Genomic DNA, 20388 nt, shown 5'->3' with positions numbered 1-20388 from the left:
CCACCATATATATATATAAGGGTTTTCAAATGTCTACATAATTGTATTCGTTACATGTTCAAAAGATAAATACGTAAACATCTTTAAAAAGAAGTAATTAACGTCAGCGCGTAAATTCCCAAAAGTTGATTTACAAACTTGCTTAGTGGTTCCCTGAGAATACAAGTTATTTCAAAGAAAAAGTGTCAACAATTAAGTTGGTGAGTTCATAAGCGGTTTTGAGAAATTGTATGCCATTCCAAAGTTCGTGCGTTTTCCAAGAAAATCCCTTATTTTCTTATAAAAGTATGAAATGCATGAGAATATTTGTGTTGTAAAATGTAGAGAGTTGAATCAAGAAAATCCCTTATTTTCCTATTAGTTGATTGTTTTGTATACAGGAAAATCTCTTATTCTCCTAAAGTAACAAGCAGTTTAATGTCCAAGACTGAAAACCGGAAGCAACTGACATGTTTTAAAAGATTGGGGTATGGTTTCATATAGTAAAACTATAAGATGATCGCAGTTGTTAGATGAAGAATAGTTTTAATAGCTACTCATTCATAAATCAGAAGTACTATAATAATTGTATATCCGATGAGTTTTATAACCATACTAAACATAAGATGCCTGCAGCGACATTCTTCAGGCGTCGTAGCGTTATGACAAACTGCCACCCCAAAGGACGGACTGTAGCTAACAGTCAGGGCTCGGGATCATAACTTCCCGTATAGATCTATACACATTTGACACGTTCTCCCTACGGGAGACACTGGTTATAGACAGGACTTGAACTGGTACCTTTTAGCAAAAAGGTAGTAATTAAAGATGTAAATGTCTCATGGATTCTCAACTAAGTCTGTATTAAAGTAGTAGTTTTGTATGCAAAGTTTATTCTTTTTCACAATGTTTGACAAAGCATAAGTCATAAGTTCTTTGAATGCATAAGACAGTTTAACAATGATGGCTACTTCGGATACTATGTACTTTGTATAAACTTAGTGCATGCAAAGTATAACAAGAGTTTTCGTATAGTAGTTATGAATCACATATGATTCATTTGATAAAAATGAGTAAAGTGAAACTTTATGTAACACACGATAATAACCATGTGTTTACTTGTATTCTCCCCCGAAATGTATTAAAAGTACATTATAAAGTATTTGAAAGTGTATGAAAGGGGAGTATGAACTCACTTGATTGAAGTGGTTGATTTGAAGTAGTCGAGAGAAGAATCGAGCAGAACTTCGAAAGGAAGAGTTGAAAACGGGGGAAAATCTCGGGATTCTCGGACATCTCGGGAATCTTGGGAACACAAAACCTTCCTTCGGGACTTGAGGGTGAAAACCGGGGCTTAGGGAGGTTAACCGCAAAGTTTCAGCACTTGGGATGGAAGAATGGAGCACCTAAACCCAACACCCCAAGAGTTCTATTTATAGGGGCATTTCTGGTGTGCCACATCGTGGCTAAGGTTGGCCACGTCGTGGGGAGTAAGTCTTATCCTCTTCCGTTGATTGGACACCCTCAGTCACTTGTCGGGTCGCGGCCAAACTGTGCCACGTCGTGGGAGGCCTGACAACCTCGGATTTTGGACCCCGAACTTGTAAAATCCGTAACTTTTGCATACGAGCTCTGTTTTTGACGTTATTTATATGCACACGTAGCTGAAAATATTATCTACAACTCTCGTTTAGACTTCATCGAAAAATTTGGACTTTATTTTTAATTATTTATTTTTAACGGGTCGGGACACGAAAACTTTGTTAAAAATCCATAACTTCTTCATCCGATGTCTGTTTTCGTCAGACTTTTCGTCATTGCGATACTAATGTTGAGACCTTCGATTCTCATTTAGGTTGTTTTGGTCAAAAGTATCTCGAGCTGTATTTCGAGTTTTTAGCTATCTACTGCTTTACCCGAATCTTGGGAAAATCATAACTTCCTCATACGAAGTCAGATTTGGACGTTCTTTTTGTGTATGCTCACGGTTTAATGTTAACTTTCATTTAGATACTTAAGGCTAAAAAATATTGTATTGGAACTTCGTGTTTTTTGTTTAATCGGTGTTGCCGGTTTTGTCGGAAATCTTAGAATGGTTATAACTTCTTCGTTATAACTCGGTTTTTAGTGTTCTTAGTATTTCTATAAACCTTGACACATTATCTAGCATAATAGACATCCCTATAGAGACTTTTACACATTTCATTTTTGAAGTTAATTTCATTATTTCAAAAGTAGCTACAATACTTGACTTTTTAGGTCATTACATAGAGTCGAAATATCGGGTTGTCACATCATCCCCCCGTTAGAGGAAATTTCGTCTCGAAATTTAATGTAAGAAAAACACTTATGGATTAGGGAAACAGATGTGGGTACTTGTGTTTCATCTGATCTTTACATTCCCCGGTTTATTCAGGTCCTCTCTTTGCATTCCAGCGGACCTTGACGATGAGGATGCGACTTTGTTTTGTTCTTTTAATTTCCCTATCAATGATTTCAATTGGTTCTTCTATAAAGTGGAGACTCTCGTTGATTCTGATCTCGTCTAAAGGGACAAAGATGGTTTCATCGGACAAACATTTCTTCAAGTTTGACGCATGAAAGGTAGGGTGTACGTTATTGAGTTCCTGCGGTAGACGAAGTGTGTAGGCTACCGGGCCGATCCTTGCGACGATCTCTAATGGTCCGATATACCTTGGGTTTAGTTTCCCATGTTTTCCAAAACATATTATCCCTTTCTAGGGCGAGACCTTTAATAGGACTCGGTCCCCGACTTGAAATTCCAAGGGCTTCTGTCTTTTGTCCGCATAACTCTTTTGTCTGTCTCTTGAATCCTTTAGTCGTTCCCGAATCTGTACAATCTTCTCGGTTGTCTCTCTTATGATTTCTGGGCCAGTGAGAGTGCTGTCGGGTGCTTATCCCTCGGCTAGTTGTGTGTCACCTACTTCAATCCAGCATAGTGGTGATCTGCCTTTCCGACCGTAGAGGGCTTGGAATGGAGCAACTTTAATGCTGGAGTGGTAGCTATTGTTGTATGAAAATTCAATTAGCGTTAAATGGGTATCCCATGCTTTACCAAAATCGATTACACAAGCTCTTAGCATATCTTCCAGGGTTTGAATGGTCCTCTCACTTTGACCGTCGGTTTGTGGATGGTAAGTTGTACTCATGTCGAGCCTCGTTCCTAGGGATTTTTGTAACGATTGCCAGAATCGCGAGGTGAACCTACTATCTTTGTCAGAGATAATGGATATTGGCACACCATGCAGTCGTACAATCTCTCGGATGTATGTTCGAGTTAGCTTCTCCATCTTATCGGTTTCCTTAATGGTAGGAAGTGTGCGGATTTTGTTAACCTATCGACAATTACCCAGATGGTGTCAAGTCCACTTGTTGTCTTGGGTAATTTGGTTATGAAATCCATGGTTATCCGTTCCCACTTCCACTCGGGTATTTCGGGTTGTTGTAGTAATCTTGATGGTTTCTGGTATTCTACCTTGACTTTGGCGCAAGTCGGTCACTTGCCCACAAAGGTAGCTATCTCTGCTTTGATGTTCAGCCACCAATACAGTTTCTTGAGGTCCAGATACATCTTGTCCAAACCTGGAGGCACATAATATCGAGTCTTATGCGCCTCGTTCATGACCACGTCTCTAAATACACCAAACTTCGGTGTCCAGATTCGATCCATGAAGTAACAAACTTCGTCACCCTTGACTTCAAGATTCTTGTCCATTCCTCTTAGGGCTTCACCTGCCACATTCTCTGTTTTGAAGGCTTCCCTACGAGCTTCCTTGATTTGTGTGGACAGATGTGAATGGATCGTCATGGTTAAGGATTTCACTCGGCGACCTGAGTATTCTTTTCGACTAAGGGCATCAGCTACTACATCCGCTTTTCCCCGGTGATAGCGAATCTCGCATTCGTAGTCGCTAAGTAGTTCAACCCATCGCCTCTGCCTAATGTTGAGCTCTTTTTGGTTGAGTATGTGTTGAACGCTCTTGTGGTCTGTAGAGACGGTGCACTTGGTAGCGTATAGGTAGTGCCTCCAGATTTTCAGAGCGAAGACCACCGCTCCAAGTTCTAAGTCATGAGTGGTGTAGTTGACTTCATGTGTTTTCAGTTGTCATGAGGCATACGCAATAACCTTTCCTCTTTGCATTAGTACACAGCCCAACCCTTGTTTCGAAGCATTGCAATACACCACAAAATCTTCGATCCCCTCTAGAAGAGAAAGAATGGGCGCACTGCAAACGGCCTGTTTCAGAGTTGAAAGGCAACATCTTGTTTTTCTCCCCAGCAGTAGGTCACACCTTTATGAGTTAGGGAGGTAAGAGGCCTTGCGATGCTGGAGAAGTTCTGAATGAACCTTCGATAATAACCAGCAAGGCCTAGAAATTGGCGAATCTCTGTTGGTGTAGTTGGTGCAGACCAATTTTTGATAGCCTTGATTTTAGATGGATCCACGTGGATTCCTTCCTTGCTGACCACGTGACCGAGGAAGTCCACCTTTCTAATCCAAAACTCGCATTTTCAAAACTCCGCATAAAGTCTCTCAGCTCGTAATGTCTCTAAGACTTATCTTGGATGTTGGTTATGCTCTTCTTTACTCTTTAAATAAATGAGTATGTCTTCTATAAATACTATCACAAATTTATCCAAGAATGGATGACATACCCGATTCATTAGATCCATGAATACGTCCGGGGAATTGGTTAGTACGAACGGCATCACTATGGACTTGTAATGCCCGTATCTTGTTCGGAAGGGTGTCTTGGGAACATCACTCTCCAGGACTCACAGCTGGTGATATCCCGATCTCAGATTGATCACAGCTGGTCGAATAAGTCGTCAATTCATGGTAGGGGATATCGATTCTTGATGGTAAGTTTTTTGAGTTCTCGGTAGTCGATGCACATCCTGAATGATCCATCCTTGTTTTTCACGAATAGCACAGGTGCTCTCCAAGGCGAGAAGCTCGGCCTGATGAATCCTTTGCCGAGTAGCTCATTCGGTTGGCTGGATAGCTCCTGCATCTCTGCTGGGGCTAATCGATAGAGCGCTTTGGCTACTGGGGTAGCTCCAGGAATCAAATCGATTCTGAACTCGACTTGTCTCGCGGGTGGTATTCCTGGAAGGTCCTCGGGAAAAACATCGGGAAAATCGCATACGTCAGGCATATTCTTGACGTCCTGGACTTCGCGTTTCACATCCACGACATGTGCCAAAAACGCATGGCATTGCTTGCGTAGGCACCTTTGAGCTTGGATACTTGAGATGATATGAAGAGTGGTACTGGGTTTGTCGCCCAAGATAATGAAAGTTTTGCCGGTTGGCAGATTAAGGCGAACGGCCTTATCGTAACATAAAATGTCCGCATGATGAGAACTCAACCAATCCATGCCTATGATAACATCGAAACTCTTAATCGACACTGGCATGAGGTTGATTGGAAAGGAATTATTGTTTAGAGTTAGGGTACAGTTTAAGTATATCTCCTTAGTGCCTTCTGTTTTACTGTTGGCCATTTCTACTATAAACGATTCACTTAATGATTGTGGTGTTGGTTTTAACAGGCATTTAAAATTATGACTCACAAAACTTCTCTCCGCTCCACTATCAAACAAAATGCATGCATAAAGGTTATCGAGAAGAAATGTACCCGTAACAATAGTGGGTTCCACAACGGCTTTGTCTTGTCCTATTGCGAACACTCGGCCCTTTCCTACAGTATTCTTGTTGTTTGTCTTCGGGCAGTCCCTACGGTAGTGTCCCATGGCTCCGCACTCAAAGCAGGCTCGGCTTACTCCGGTATTAGCAGTGGGGGTGGCTTGTTGGGTTGGCTCCTTGCAGAAGCGGGCTATATGCCCCTTCTTATTGCACCTAGTGCATTGGAGGTCACAGTAGAGACCGTGGTGGTGGAAGTTGCATTGGTTACATTACGGAAGTTTCCCATTGTATGAACTTGTAGGAGCAGTGATGGTAGGTACAATAATAGCATGGGTCGCTACCACTTGTTGTTTCTTGGGGTTTCTCATGTATGGTTTGCCCCCTTCTCTTGTTCCAAGGCCTTCCCTGGCCTTGTACATCCTTAGATGGATTGGCGGTAGCTGCAATGGTACCCTATTTTACCCCGTGGTCGATGAGTCGCTGAGCCAGGCTTTTGGTGCTGTTGAAAGTCATAGGGTTGGAAGCTAGGACATGACCTTGAATCTGCGGTGACAACCCCCAAATGTACCTTTCAACCTTTTTCGATTCTGGGTTGACCATGGTAGGGCACAATGCAACGAGGTCGCTGAACCTAGCTGTGTAGGCGACTAGATCAGACCCAGTCATCTTCAAATTCTAGAGCTCTTGCTCAAGTTTCTGTATCTCGCCCCTTGGGAAGTATTCTTCCAGTAGTAGAACCTTCAGGTCCTCCCAACTCATGGCGTTGGCGACAGTGAGAGTCATAGAATTGACATGACTTTTCCACCAGGTGAGGGCTCGGTCAATGAAGGTGCAAGCAGCGAACTTGACTTTGCTTTCTTCTTGGCATGAGCAGATCTCGATGACCGTTTCGGTCTTTTCGAACCATTGCATTAGTGCAATGACTCCCCCAGTGCCATTCAAAGTTTTTGTCTTTGCGTTGGAGAATTCCTTGTAAGTACATTCTCTTACTTGACCATGACCAGTGCCATGATTGGAATGATTCGTGCTGCTTCCTGTCCCTCCATTTCCGTTGGAGTTTATTTGCAAGAGGTCTGCAGTTACTGCTGTTGTGATAGCAGCCTAGACCATGGCTGGATCATAAGTTGGTGGTGGAGGTGGTGGTGGTGTTGTGCCCGGTCTGGGTCTTAGGTTTAGACGAGGAAGCATCGCGCTGCCAAAAGAAAATGAAAGATTTATAAGTTTTGGTAGTTCAAGAATTTGGTTTGACCTACACAGGGTTTTGAGTTCGATTTACAAACGGAGTTTGAATAGATAAACTCATGAATTGAATGAACTGCACATAATTAACACACGAAAGAGATATGCCCTATATATATTAAACATATGGTTGTGTTACATCCGAGTTTAGACAAAATTTTTTGACCTTTCTAAAGGTCTCTGATTACAGAAAGTTTAAAGAAGATAATACTTTTAGCCGAAGTCCTAACTTATAACAAAATTTGAAAGTCGGGCAAGTACTACTGCGGCGCGGGTTGCGTTTGGAGCTTGACTCCGTGTCTGACTGTTTTGACTCCATGAGGCGCCTATCAAACACGGCTTGTTGTTCCCTCATTTCCGTTATTGTTGTGATCGTGGAATTCAGTTTTTCTTGGAGGGCATTAGTGCGGTCTAGGCGATACCCTTGCAACTTGTCCAAACGGCGGATTTCAGAAGTGCGCACTTGTACTTCCACATTGACCTCGCGGATCCGGTTGGCTTGAACTCCGGATTGATAGCACTGGTTGGCTAACTTGCCAATCATGATTGGGAGTGCTCGGTACACTGAACCCCGGCTTCTGACATCGTAGAAGTCTCGACACATGCCGTAGGGAGGGCATAAGCTTTGTTGTTGGCTCCATTGGTGAAGGTGACTCCCCCACACGGGAGTTGGTCCTTGGAAGTTCCTCACATAGACGGGTGGTTGTGGGGCTGGTGGATTGATTACCTCTGACTCCAAATCTATACCAGAGTCCTCTCCTTCATCAACCTCTATAGGTTCCTCGTCTTCTTCGGGGTCTTCTTCGATCCATCCTCTATTACCTTGGTTGGGGTAGTAGGGGTCACCGGGGTGATGGAATGCAGCCATTAAATCTATACGAGAATAGGGTTAAGAATTGACTATAAGCTAAAGCATATGAAATTTACCCTTAAGTTTAATGGTTGTAGATACTCAAATACTCCTTTAGTATTCTTTAATGATATGCTTTTGGTAAGTTTTAAATTTGTTGTCCACTGCAGACACTCCTTGGCATACGTTAGTCGGCACTCGGACAAATATAGTTGATCACGCTATATTCTTCCCAGTTCCGATTACATGTCCCAAGGTGTACCTGCACTGCACAACTTATTTATAATACTTCTATAATGATCTATTTATGAAACTATTATTAGTATGAAATGAATGTACGCCTACTTTACAGGATCTAAATAAATTTAATTTCAAAAGTATGAATCTTACTCGGAGTGTTTTTGCCCAGTTGTGTTTATAGTTGTATACCAAAAATGATTTTGATATACTAAATTCCCTATAAACAACGCTCTGATACCAATCTGTGACACCCCCAAACCAGAACGGCAGAAACGTTCGGGGGCGGAGGACGTCATATTCAGTATCATAACAGTTCATGGAAAAGAAAGTACACACCACCATATATATAAAGGTTTTCAAAATGTCTACATAATTGTATTCGTTACATCTTCAAAAGATAAATACATAACATCTTTCAAAAGAAGTAATTAACGTCAACGCGTAAATTCCCAAAAGTTGATTTCGAAACCTGCTTAGCGGTTCCCTGAGAATACAAGTTATTTCAAAGAAACAGTGTCAACAATTAAGTTGGTGAGTTCATAAGCGGTTTTGAGAAATTGTATGCCATTCCAAAGTTCGTGCGTTTTCCAAGAAAATCCCTTATTTTCTTATAAAAGTATGAAATGCATGAGAATATTTGTTTTGTAAAATGTAGATAGTTGAATCAAGAAAATCCCTTATTTTCCTATTAGTTGATTGTTTTGTATACAGGAAAATCCCTTATTTCCCTAAAGTAACAAGCAGTCTAATGTCCATGATCGAAAACCGGAAGCAACTGACATGTTTTAAAATATTGGGGCATAGATTCATACAGTAAAACTATCAGAAAATCGCAGTTGTTAGATGAAGAATAGTTTTAATAGCTACTCATTCATGAATCAGAAGTACTATAATAATTGTATATCCGATGAGTTTTATAACCATACTAAACATAATATGCCTGCAGCGACATTCTTCAGGCGTCGTAGCGTTATGACAAACTGTCACCCCAAAGGACGGACTGTAGCTAACAGTCAAGGCTCGGGATCATGACTTCCCGTATAGATCTATACACATTTGACACGTTCTCCCTACGAGAGACACTGGTTATAGACAGGACTTAAACTGGTACCGTTTAGCAAAAAGGTAGTAATTGAAGATGTAAACGCTCATGGATTCTCAACTAAGTCTGTATTAAAGTAGTAGTTTTGTATGCAAAGTTTATTCTTTTTCACAATGTTTGACAAAGCATAAGACATAAGTTCTTTGAATGCATAAAACGGTTTAACAATGATGGCTACTTCAGATACTATGTACTTTGTATAAATCTAGTGCATGCAAAGTATAACAAGAGTTATCGTATAGTAGTTATGAATCACATATGATTCATTTGATAAAAATGAGTAAAGTGAAACTTTATGTAACACACGATAATAACCATGTGTTTACTTGTATTCTCCCCCGAAATGTATTAAAAGTACATTATAAAGTATTTGAAAGTGTATGAAAGGGGGGTATGAACTCACTTGATTGAAGTGGTTGATTTGAAGTAGTCGAGAGAAGAATCGAGCAGAACTTCGAAAGGAAGAGTTGAAAACGGGGGAAAAGCTCGGGATTCTTGGAAATCTCGGGAATCTTGGGAACACAAAACTTCCTTCAGGACTTGAGGGTGAAAACCGGGGCTTCTGGAGCTTAACCGCAGAGTTTCAGCATGAGAGATGGAAGAATGTAGCACCTAAACCCGACACCCCAAGAGTTCTATTTATAGGGGCATATCTGGTGTGCCACATCATGGCTAAGGTTGGATACGTTGTGGGGAGTAAGTCTTATCCTCTTCCGTTGATTGGACGCCCTCAGTTACTTGTCGGGTCGCGGCCAAACTGTGCCACGTCGTGGGAGGCCTGACAGCCTTGGATTTTGGACCCCGAATTTGTAAAATCCGTAACTTTCGCATACGAGCTCCGTTTTCGATGTTCTTTATATGCACACCTAGCTGAAAATATTATCTACAACTCTTGTTTAGACTTCATCGGAAAATTTGGAATTTATTTTTAATTATTTATTTTTAACGGGTCGGGACACGAAAAGTCCGTTAAAAATCCATAACTTCTTCATCCGATGTCCGTTTTCGTCAGACTTTTCGTCGCTGCGCTACTAATGTTGACACCTGAGATTCTCATTTAGGTTGTTTTGGTCAAAAGTATCTCGAGCTCTATTTCAAGTTTTTAGCTATCTACTGTTATACCCAAATCTTGGAAAAATCATAACCTCCTCATACGAAGTCAGATTTGGACGTTCTTTTTGTGTATGCTCACGGTTTAATGTTATATATAACTTTCATTTAGATACTTAAGGCTAAAAACTATTGTATTGAAACTTAGCGTTTTTCCTATAATCGGTGTTGCCGGTTTTGTCGGAAATCTTAGAATGGTCATAACTTCTTTGTTATAACTTGGTTTTTAGTGTTCTTAGTGTTTCTATAAACCTTGACACATTATCTAGTATAATAGACATCCATATAGAGACTTTTACACATTTCATTTTTGAAGTTAATTTCATTATTTCAAAAGTAGCTACAATACTTGACTTTTTTAGGTCATTACATAGAGTCGAAATATCGGGTTGTCACACAGTACAACATACTATTTTCTAGTACAAAAACATACTTTCCGGATGGAATGTTTAACTAAGTACATATATATACAATGGATTTCATACAAATACAAAATTTTTACTTTAATTTCTAAGTAGAATGTAGATGTCACTCAAAAAGGACCAACACTATTAACTCTGTAATTACTTAGCGTATATCAACCCATAAAAGATATACAACTATAAATACAATGTGATAAAAACACTATGACCAAGAGTTATACTTTTAAAATGTAAGTATACATACATACATACAAGTATCACAAGTATCACAAGAAGAACAAAACAAAAGTATTTAAATGTTGGACACTACGGTCAAACCTGGATAGTTATGTAATCATATTTGGGATAAATATAGGCAGATCAACATTATTTAATTGAGATATGACCAACATGTGTTTGGGAGTGATGTGGTGTTGCAATAGACTTAAAACTTACCTGACTCTATATACAAAGTATGTCTAGAAAAAAACATAGAGTTAAAATACTTTAAAAGTATTTTTAGGCACTATAAATAACTTATGTGAAAATTAAAAGACCCTTACTAGTAGGTCTATAATTTCGGAGTGTATACTCTCAAGGTTTTATATAATTGAGATTCTATAGGCTTAGAATTAGTGATCTACGCTCTGCTTCCTATTCCATGTTTGGTTGTTGTTTTAGAGTAGGATCACTTATTTGAAGGTCTATTTAATATTCTTAAATTATATACAAGTTGTATACACTGCGTGATTATAGAAGGACCCGGTAAGGATCACCCCATAATCTCATAGATTCTTTAGACACTCTCATTCTCGCATGACAAACCTAGATAGATGTAACCACTCCACCATAACAGTCAACAGAGGAAACCACTCACGATACATGCGAAGAGAAAGAACATCTTATGTGTCACATTAATAACTAACAAACTAATATAACCTAGTGAGTTAGGGAGTACACTACTCACACTATGTGTAAGGTTTATTTCATCTTTCGTAACAACTTGTAACAGTTATTCAATTCACAAAAAAACTCATTTGAGGGTAGTCACTACTAATTCATAAGCTTATTTTATATGGACTTCCATTATCAATTGTTTTCAGAACACTATGAAAGTCGGAACATGATACACTCAGAACTAGGATAACTTAGTTTAATCAACACCCGACTTATAACCACTACTATAGACTTATCACCATTTTATCTTGAATTCATTATAGAAAAAAGATGCCTCGCGATAGACCTATAAGGCGCGTAGTCATAAACACAGCAGAAAATCCATCACCGCCTCCACTACCACAACACGATCATGTTGTTTTCCACGCATTAGTAATAGCCGTAACGACTTCCGCTATAACTCAAGTCCGTGCAAGTGGTACCAATGGATCTGGTAGTGGCACCTACCTAACTAACCCCGGAGTTTCCCACAAACGCCCACAGGATTTCTCGTATAAGGACCTCATGAACTGCAAACCCAAACCCTTTAATGGAGATGGGGGATTCATTGATCTAATGCAATGGTTCGAGAAAACATAATCAGTTTTCAAAATTTGTCCATGCCCAGAAGGGAGCAAAGTGAAGTTTGTTGCCTGCACCTTCTCCTACAGAGCCCTAACATGGTGGAATGGCCATGTTAAGTCACTAACCCTATTAGTGGCAAAATCAATGGGTTGGGAGAACCCGAAAGAGATGATTATGGAAGAATACTGACCAAGAGGTGAACTACAAAAGCTGGAGCATTAGCTGTGGAGCCTTACCATGGCAGTCTCAGACATAGTAACCTACACTAACAGGTTTAGCGACCTGGAAGCACTATGCCACGGGGTGGTTACCCCGAAGAGTAAAAACATAGAGAGGTACAATTGGGGTTTATCTTCCCAAATTCAAGGGAATGTACTGGCTTCCAACCCAACTATCTTCGATAGCGCCAAACGCATGGCCCAATGACTCATTGACCATGGAGTCCGCCATCACGTGGTGGCCCCCATTCCTGAGCCAACAAAGGGAGGAGACTATAAAAGAAAGTATAGGAACAAGAGGCAGGGACAAACAACACAGGAACCCCCGCAGGAGCTACAGATAGTTGTTGTACACACCGCCACAACACCTTCCACTCCATTGCCTATCATTTGATATGTTGGGACTCTCCCGAAATGTAGTAAGTGTAACTACCACCACACCAGAGCTTACCGGGAGATGCAGTGCACGAATTGCCACAGGATGGGGCACACTGCCCGTTTCTGCACGGCACCGGCACAACCAATCTCCTAGGTACCCGAAGTTGAATTAAACCAGGCCTGTTATTGGTTTGGTGAGACGAGGCACTACAAGAGGGACTGAACAATAATGAAGAACTCTAGCAGGGAGGGGCGAATACTGATGATCACCGCAGGAGAGACTATCCCTGAACCAACGGTGAACCACAGTACATTTTCCAAATAATAATAAAATTTAAGAACTTAGAATTCCAATTAAAAAGAAAAATTGAAATTAAACACTCGTCCGAACAAATCATAGCATTCATATAAGAACTAAGGATTCGTGCAGATGAGCTACGATGGCTTAGTTTGTACATAAGGGTTATAAATAACTAAGATTTTGCAAGATTAGAGTGAATGATTCCGCCCCGTTTCCTGTTCCTTGTCTGGTTGTGGATTTACGGCAGAGTCACTTAGTCGACCGTCTTATTCATCTTAATTATGCATGACTTGTATACACAAGGCGATCATAGAGGGACCAGTTAAGGATCATAATATAAAGTATCATCACTAATTATCGGAACACTTTTACTTCTATTACTCTCTTATTGCGATATGATATGTTGCAGTGGTAATAGCAAGGAGAAAACTAAAAGCACTAGAAAGTATACACATAATGCACTATCGAGTACACACAGAATATATTATCGCTATAACAAACGTATTTTTCGAATCGATATAACACTTGTTTCTATAAGGAGTTCCGATCTCGCCATTCGACGTGGTCCTCACCTTACCATGTTAATGTGCTGCGAAAATCCATCACCTTAACCGTCCAAGCTAACGAAATCCTCTTCACTCATAACGAAAAACACATCATAAACCTCATAATCGTCTCTCGTATTCTAAACCCCGAAGTACTCATGCAAGGAGTACTTTGCCTTCTGACACCTTCTGATGTATACCTAACAGACCTTCCGGGAATACCACTCGTGCAACAGATCAAGTTGATGCACAGAGGCTAACGACGAATACGGTTAACCTATCACTATTAAGTGTATACGTGAGAGTAACATATAATTAAGATTCTACAGACTTAGAATGTGTGTTTCCGCCTTATCTCTTGTTCCTTATTTGGTTGTGGACTTGGAGCAGAGTCGCACATCCGACCGTCTTATTAATCTTAATTATATATGACTTGTATACACAAGTTAATGATAGATGGATCAGGTATGAATCCGACTATGAACTTTAGGACAAAGCTGCCTAGGGGTACAAGTGGACATTATACCTTTCAGATGAGCATATATATATATATATATATATATATATATATATATATATATATATATATTGAAACATGAAACTTATTTAAGTAAAGCTTTACCCCTTTTTGTTAATATGTCGAGTAAAAGGTATCATTCTCAAATTATTTCATTGTGTTATATAAACTACTAAATTACTAAGATTCTCATTTCATAAAGAACATACATGTAAACTATAATAGGTATAGTTTAGGGAACACTAATAATATTTTACTAAGTCATGAATATCATACTAAAACGATTATTTAAAGTATAATTATTTTACACTACTAGTACAATGTAATTCATACTTTTTTCAAGAATAAAAGAACATTAGTATCTCTCCGTGTCTAGTTATACAGAGTTGTGAGGTACTACTTGGTTGTAACCACACAAGTACAGGCTTCTAAGTCTTATAATTTAAAACCAGAGTCTCCTGTAGGGAGAGCGTGAGTTTCCGTATAGATCTATACGTGATTGACAATCCCGCACATTGCTATTAGCTATAGTGGGACCCACAGATCTACGCGTGATAAATGTCATATCTTTTTCGACGCCCACAGAACGTCGTGTTTTACCGGTCCAATTAAGTATGGTTATATAAAACTCACAATAGTATCAACTTAGGCGTTTAGATTACGGGATTTCATAAACTCACGTAGTTTTACTAAATAATAGAACTACACCACACAACTTTTCTAGTAACACGAACATACAGTTTAAAAGGGGCCTATAATGCTAACTCTATGATTCCTTGGTTTATACTTCAGGGTTGTATATTAATAGGATCCGATATGAAATAGAATGTGTGCTTTCCACTTCATTTCCTGTTCCTTTTTCGGTTGTCAGCTTAGAGCAGATGCACACTATCTACATTCTATTCAATCTTGGTTATATATATATATATATATATATATATATATATATATATATATATATATATATATATATATATATATATATATATATATATATATATATATATATATATAGTCCGTTTACACTAAGTAATCATAGGGGGAACATGTTTGGGTCAGGTCATAACATATAAGTACAACATACTATTTTTCTAGTACAAAAGCATACTTTTCGGATGGAACGTTTAACTAAGTACATACATATACAATGGATTTCATATAAATACAACAATTTTACATTACTTTCTAAGTACAATGTAGGTGTCACTCAAAAAGAACCAACACTGTTAACTCTGTAATTACCTAGCGTATACGTCAGGGTTACATACAATGTAGATCCGAAAAACAGTGGAATGTGTGGATTCTGCCTCATTTCCTATTCCTTGTTTGGTTATGGGCTTAGGGAAAAACCACTCAGTCGACTGTCTGTTCGATCTGTATTGTATATAACTTGTATATACTAGGTGATTATAGAATAAATTTAAAGGTCACAATTTTCTTACATTATATTACACTAGAAAATATTGGATTTTCTGGAGGAACATACTAAGGTTTTTCAAGGAACAAAAAACATGCTTTTTAAAATAAAATACTTATGAACTCCCCAACTTAAATGTTGATACACTTTCAAAATCACTTGTATTCTTAGGAAACTAGTAGACATGTACACGCACATGGATTCATAAGATGGAGCATAGTAGCTTCATGTCTATGTTTTGTTATTTACTTTTGGAGTCAATCATATGTGATTTTAATACAATGTAAACACTTTAATATTAATGCAATGGATGTTCTTTCTTGTTTTACTATTCTACATTTGTTGTGATACTGAGCATCATGTCATCCGCCCCCAGACGTTTCCGCCATTCTGGTTTGGGGGTGTGACAAAAGGGCATTGGGCTAACGGTTTTGATATTAGTTTTAGTGGTTAGATAAATAGAAACTTTTAATAGCTAAATCGTAATTAACATTTGATGATTAAATTAAAGAAGTTTTATTTATAAGTAAAGTTACTATCTTGTGTCAATTATTTATTATTGTTTCACTTTGCATGTTTTGACTTCCAGAATAATAAAATAATTCTCACCATCTACAGTCGATCATACTTTGGAAGTAGGTAATGAAAGTAAACCTTCATGAGTTGGCTTGTAGATTGTCTAAGGTGTTAGACATAGCAAAAGTTTTCTACACCATTCATGAGTATTCCTGAAATAAGATTTGAGTATTGGATTCAACCCATGCTCACCTGAATTACTTCATGGAATTTATCACAAGTGATTGTAAGACGATAATATCATATAGTCTTCAAACCAAGATATATGAGTTGTTGACTATCAGTTAGTTGTGCATTGATGGCATGAAAACGCATCAGTAACTTGATGTTATAAAATGTGTCGTGCATGATTTTATGAGTACTTAGTACAAGCATATAATGTTGAAGTTTATATGTTCCTTTTATACTAAGTGGGTTAAAAGCGATATCTTGGGCCCCTCGATGATTCTGTTTTGACTATGTGTCGGGCCTGGTGAGAACTGAATTGATATGTTCAGTTATGTTCTATGTCAAACGAATAAGAAATCAGGAAACAAATTGTAGGACAATAAGTATGAATTTGTTCCATGTATTTGTCCGCATAGATATCTTGAGAAAAAAGGAGTATGTGACCCTTATCTGAAGGATGCGTCACTGACTAGTTCAGAGTTCGACAACGGATTTGAAAGCTTACGATTGCTAAGTCTGATCCTGAAGTCGCATTGGTAGTTATAGTTATTATACTTATTCAGGTGGGAGACTGTTGGATTTGGTGTCTAAGCCCATAACTATAACTGGGATGAACTTGACCCGATTCTAGCATGGTCCTTTTGGGTTGCCTTCACCAGTGCAATTTGATAGGATGGACTTTTGAGAATAAGGTTATTTATGATTTATTAATATATTATAAGTATAATATATTAATATGAAATCATATTATTTAATTAGTATTGATCAAGAATTAATTTGGAATTAATTTTCTGGTCAAAAGAGACTAATTATATATATGCAGATTGATTATGTAAATCAATGATTCTTATAATGTGGGCCAATGATCCATGATTGTTTAGATGCGCTAAACCAATGAGATAATCCATATATAGTCGATAGAGGCTAAACCCATGGAGAATAAGAATGTGAAAGGTCATGGAGCCTTAGGGTTTTCATGAATGTAACCCTAGCTTAGCAACACTATAAAAGCAAACCCCTAGTCCCAAAGTCGGCACCCTTTCATTTATAAGAGAGTGAAGTTGATTTTGTGCTTAGTAACCTATTCTATCAAGCCTCCTCTTGCATATTGGTGTTTCTGAACCATTATAGGCATCACACTTGGGGTGCTCAAGCTTTCAAAGGTCAAGAACTACAAGTTCTTCTATGAGGTAAGTCATCTAACTAGTTGTATTGTTTAGATGTTCAATTGTATGCTAGTTAGGGAGAATGCTATAGAAAATTTGAAAATGCATGTATAATTAGAGAAAATATAGATGCAAGCATTTAGGGTTGCATGTGCACCATAGGAGTGTTAGAGTGCTCAAAACACAATAACCTTCTCCTTAAACCGGGTCTCAAACTCTTCCCAAGACATAGCCTCCAACCCAATAAGCGTAATAGATTCTTGAATTAATTTCCATCAACTCCTTGCCGCATGATACAATAGATCCAAGGCAAACCGAACCTTGGCTCCGATAGGATAGGGACTAGTGTGGAATAGACCCTCCATCTCCTTAATCCAAAACCTGAACTTTCTCCATGCGTACTCATCACCATTCTGAAAAGAAATCATACACATGATCAAAACATACTGTAACATCCGAAATTTCAGGTATTATATTTACTCATTTTATTTTGAGTTTTGTGGAAGAACTCGGCGAGTTGGTGCGTAGACTCGCCGAGTAGAGACGCGATTTCTCACCTGGATTAATAACCGGACTCAGCGAGTCGCATTGGTAGACTCGGCGAGTCTGTGTTGTTTAATGAAACCCTAATTTCTCGGGTTTGGGGCCTATTTAAAGGGCCTTGTGGCCATCATTTGTGCTCACCAGCCCCCAGAGCGAAACCCTAGTGAACTTGAGCGTTTGGAGTGAGAGAAGGAGCCATTGTCGACCTTGGAGGTGTTTTCTAGGAAGGGAAAGGAAGATATAGCCAAGAGGAAGCAAGAGGGTTAACTTCCTGAAGATTTGAGGTCCAGAACATCACGTTTGAGGTACTATTTTCGAACCATTTTTTGTTGAGGTGATGTTCATGTTGATTTAGGGCTTATTGAGCCCTTTTGTGACTAGATCTAGTGCTCCCATGGTCCCTTAAGCGAGTTAGGTTATGGATTTAGACCCATGGAGGTCTAGAGTGCCTCTTTGTCCAAGCTTTATATGAGTCTATAGAGGTTTTGGTTTGGGATCATTGTGTGTGAGGTTAAAACACCATTTATGAGTCAATAGGTGTGATATGAGCGCCAAGACATAAACTTTACGTGATAAATAAACTTGGAAAGACTGGATCTATGAGCTAGTGGAACAGATCTAACCTCAGAAGGTCGTTTGGGGTTATGCATGGAGTGCACTCGCCGAGTCCATTGGCAGACTCGGCGAGTTGGAGTGAGTTGTTCCGTGTTTTCGAACCAGGGGTTGGGTAACCGAGTTGGGTGAGTGACTCGGTGAGTCGGAAGGGGTTCAGAGGAATCAGGTACTCATAGGGACTCGGCGAGTCCACACCAGTCTCAGCGAGTTGGGTTGACCGTTGACCATTGACCAGAGTTGACCGGTGTTGACTTGATAGAGTTAGTCAACCCTAGTTGGGAAAGTGTTAATTAGAGATATATTTGTGTATAGGAGGACCATAGCTCGGGAGATCGAGCACTAGTGATTTCACGGATTTACGAGTTACCGAGATACGCAAGGTGAGTCTTCTCACTATACTTTACCTAGAGTAGGTAAATAGAGTTATGGGATACAGTGTTATATATATATATATATATATATATATATATATATATATATATATATGTGTGTGTGTGTGTATATATAAATATATATATATATATATATATATATATATATATATATATTGTTTGTTGCACTGCATTCTTCTATGTGATTTATGATGTGCATGCTTACAGAGTTAGAACCTGAGGGTTCACAGAGTTTGTGTGCACAGACCCATAGAGTTATAGCCTCGCGTGGCTAATATGTGTTATATGTGGTATTTTGGGGAACTCACTAAGCTTTGTGCTTACAGTGTTTTGTGTTATGTGTTTTTGGTACTAGTGAGGATTGCGGGAAGGCGCCGGCTTGATCAGTACACACGCGGGATTTTTATGCTATGAGATCTTGGGATTGATATATGTTATAAATTGAGTTTCAAATAATGATGTTTTTATGATTTACAAATGAATTATGTTTTTATAAAATGCAAAAAATTGTTTTGGAAATTTACATCGTTACAAGTTGGTATTAGAGCCTTGGTTTGAGGGATTCGGGTACACCTTTGGGAGTATTTGAACTCAAACTGAGGATTTGGAAAATATTTTCAAAAGTGAACCAAGTTTTCCAAAAAGAGTAAAAGATTTTTAGAGAAACACAGAGCAGAGACGTGTGTACGATCAGTTGGTGCATGAACGATGATTTCCCAAGATACCCTTATGTTATATGTTTATGAGATTGGTATGACGTATTCTCTTGCTAGAGTGGGCTAGGTATTCCTATTAGGAATAGGGTGGCCTGATTTGTGATGCCTTAACCTAGGGGAAGGTGAGCTGCTATGAGATGCTTGAGACTGAGTAGGTAGCAGTGAGGATCTTTGAGAGATCTATAGAAAGTGGATTATGCATAATAGATTACTTAGGACTTGGGATCCTAAGAGGAGGACTTGGGGTGTACACTGATAAGGTGCGGACAGTAGTATTGGGCCCGTACTACTGAAAACACCGGGGCGGTGTACAATTCAAGTAAGAATCTTCGGGATGCCAGAGATCAAGGAGGGATGCGTTATCGAGTGCGAGTATGCTCGAATGAATTTCTAGTATATCGTATGTTGTATTTCAGAGGTAGATCATGGTGAGGACACAACTTATGCCAGAGAGCAGCGAGACTAGTGATGAGGAGATTCGCCGGATCATCCATGAGGAGATGGTTGCGGCCATCAGGGAAGAAATACAAGAGATGTTCGGGTCTATTAAGACCACGTTGATTGAGAGTTTTGACGAGCGTTATGCCGCTCTTTCTGAGGCTGCTGTCGCAGTGGCCACTGCAGCCGTCGCTGCTGCTAAACCGCAAGGGGGTGACTCGTTGTTGTTCAGGGAGTTCGGCAACACGAAGCCACAAGAGTTTGATGGGATGTAGGATCCGATTGC

This window comes from Lactuca saligna, chromosome 8 (genome assembly GCF_052625555.1).
Source record: "Lactuca saligna cultivar CGN05327 chromosome 8, ASM5262555v1, whole genome shotgun sequence".
NCBI classification, from domain to species: Eukaryota; Viridiplantae; Streptophyta; class Magnoliopsida; order Asterales; family Asteraceae; genus Lactuca; species Lactuca saligna.
The sequence above is the reverse complement of the archived record's forward strand: the minus strand, read 5'-3'. Positions refer to the sequence as shown.